Source organism: Pinus tabuliformis, chromosome 8 (genome assembly GCF_031772625.1).
Source record: "Pinus tabuliformis cultivar Carrire ecotype Pingquan chromosome 8, CPIR1, whole genome shotgun sequence".
Lineage (NCBI taxonomy): Eukaryota > Viridiplantae > Streptophyta > Pinopsida > Pinales > Pinaceae > Pinus > Pinus tabuliformis.
The window spans coordinates 386025263-386028513 of record NC_142294.1 but is presented as its reverse complement, the minus strand read 5'-3'; positions in this window follow the sequence as shown (position 1 = coordinate 386028513).

Genomic DNA, 3251 nt, shown 5'->3' with positions numbered 1-3251 from the left:
ACACCACTTTCTCGTATCCTTATTTATCTTCGTGGTGTTGTTATTTGTTTGCAGCTTCAGTAGGTTATCCTGGGTCACCCTGCCTTGGCTTTTCCCTTTGTTCTGTTGTTTGGGGGTGCCTTTCCCTTGCTTCAAATTCATAGATCCAAAGCCTCACTATTTTCTGTTTAAACTTTTTCTCAATCTTGACAGCATACTAGTACGTTGTGCTGAGCGAGGAGATGGCTAGGAACTCCACCTCATCCTAGATGTACTTGTGCAGGCAGCCGCAGTACTTGAGTACCAAATGTTTCTCAAGATCCTTGATACCCAACTTTGTGCGAAGGGTATGGAAAAAGTTGGTAAACTCTGGCACGTCCCGATCTCTTCCCTGCCACAGGGTAGTACTACTCCTTGATGGAATCCCAAAATGAATTCCAAGTGGGTGCAGCTAAAAATAGTGAGGACATACTTTCATATTTCTTCCAACAATAGGTTTCCCACTGGTCCTTGACATGGGGGGTAGCTTTGAGAAGTGAAAAAAGTAATCATTTTCTGGTTGGAAAAATCATGAATAGAAAAATATCCTTCTAGCAAATTGAACCATTTATCTATGGCTTTTACATCTATTTGACCTTCAAATATGGGGATGTCAAAGTTAACTTGTACCTTAAAGGGTGTGGCACTTCCAGAATAGTTGTTGGAAGTAGATGTGTCACCTTTGGGTAGTCGTTGAAGGATCTGGGAAAAGTTTTCCATCATCGCATTCCTTTGTTGCTCAAGGGCTTCTTCGAGAAATATTTTGAAAGGATCTCTTGCCCCCTCATCTTTCTTCTCTTTCGCCATGGGAGGTCATCGATATTTGCAACGTTGGTCTTGCAAAGGTTCGACCAGCTCGACCCTTAACTCCTTATATCCCAACCTCGTTGGGGCCATGCAAAGGAAAATAGAGAAAGAGAAGACCTATCTGATACCACTGATCCAAAATTAAACAAGAACGCAACAAATTATAGATATAACCATAAATATAGAGATGCAATAGAAATAACACTTCATTTCATTAATATCAAATACTGAAATATGCTTACAAATAGAATCGAAATAAGACTAGCTCGGGTGATGGTAGCTTATCTATGATAAGAGATGTAGTGGCTACATGCCTCTAAATTGTGTTACAATGAGTCTCAAGGGCCTATTTATTATCGAAAAACATGATAAAACCCTAACCCCCAGGAGATGTAATGCCAAGAGTTTGTGGGCCCCGTTGGGGTTAGTTGGGTAGCCAACTTCCCGAGGTCATAACTTGGTCATAATATCTTCATTTGGTGCATACAATACCTTATTGGAAAGGTCTCTCTGATTACTATAGGATTTGATGTAGGCCCCTACCTATGACTATGGGCCTACAACAGACCTCAAAAAAACACCGTTTAGGCAGTCAAAACTGATTCAAATGTTTAGGACCCAAAAAACTCCTAAAAATAGTAAATGTTGAAATAAACAAGGAAACAAATGAAACCAACTAGAGGTTTAGGTGGAATAAGTGGGTGGCCACCAATATCCACTTGGATTAATTGTCGTGTGGTGTCTAGTTCCAGTTCATTGTTGGGAAAGCATATTGTGTGAAGATTCCATCTAAAGGAAATGCAAACATATAGAATTTTGGTCCCTGGTTCGCCCTCAAATATTCTTTTTCCTGCCCCACTTGATGTTGCAACTTAAATGACAATATATCTACCTAGTTAAAATCTTACCACGAGTTACCACCATATTTAGCATATATATCTAGTTTTCCTCAAACACCTCAGCATTCTTGCGTCCATGCAACTGCCAACACATGGTAATCATATACTGATATACATCTCTAAAAATCTTGGTTGGATAAGTTGTAGATGGGTGGTGATGAAACTTAGAAGGCTCGCGACACCAATATTTGATGATGTCACTTATGTCAAGGTTTGCTCATCTAGTGTAGAAGTCATTATTTGCATATTTTGTGGGATTAATAATCTTATAATAGGTCTACATATCTTCTCCATAATAGGTGGAGAATTGACCGCCACTTTCACTATGAAGCAGAAGATGAGAGTTGCCCATGTTTTTGATAATCCACTCAATTACCTCTACACAAGGGATGATAATGAATTTGCATGTGATCTTATGCATCATGGATATCTTGATATTGATGTGTGCTTGCAAGTCTTTGAAGTTTTAGGAAAATGGTTTCTACATGAATGTGTCTTTTATTTTGCCGCATGTGACCTTGGTTGACTTATCAATGAAGCACTGTGTGTCTGAATATATGGGAATGGTTTTCTTTGTCACTTCAATTGCTTCCTTAATTCTTGCTTCTAAGGCTTATTTAGAGGCCACTTTATGTGTAGCAGGAGGCATGGTTCCAATAGATTATGAAAGTGTGACAATACTTCTAGTGTTAGATCTAAGACTTTTGTGATCCATAATGTATATAGATACCTTTTTGATTATTCACATAATCATGATTTGGTCGACGTTTCGAACCAACTAATGTGGTCCATCCTTAGGATGAGGTGAAGAATCAGTCAATCTTAAGGTATAAATAGTAAGGATGCATCATTGCCCAGAATTTGTTGTTAAAAACTAGCCGTTTGTAAAGTAGTTAAATTATTTAAAAAGGGTAAGTAAAATAATGAAATATTTTTGTTAAAAACTAGCCATTAGAAATAAAATAAATATAAATAATTAAAATATTATAAATTAGTTTAAAAACTAGCAGTTAGGATTAAATAAATATTATATTGATTTTAAACATTAATTAAGGTGTTTAAATAATATATATTTATTTATACTTAACTGTTTTTAAATATTTTATTTATCACTAATTGTTTTTTTTAACTTTATTTATTATATCACGGCCTTTAAATCTACTCTTGAGTCAGAATTTTATTTTAATTGCTTTAATAATTAATAAGATATTATTAGTTAAAAAAAATCCTTGGGGCTACCTTAATAAAAAATATTCAACTGATTAAGGAAGAGAACCCAAGTTAAAGAGATCAAATTATACAATGCTTGTAGCTTGAACACCTATTTGTGGCAACACACTCATGATGACAAGATTAGCTTCCTAAACATAACTATGCAACAATATCATATTAAATCATATACAAAGAGGCATTAGATGTAACTGAGAATGTAAATCTATCAGTAACAACACATAGCTACATGCATGGGTATAAAATCTACGTGCAACAAGGAGGGCGCACTTTCAAAGCATGAAGGGGGGTCAAGGG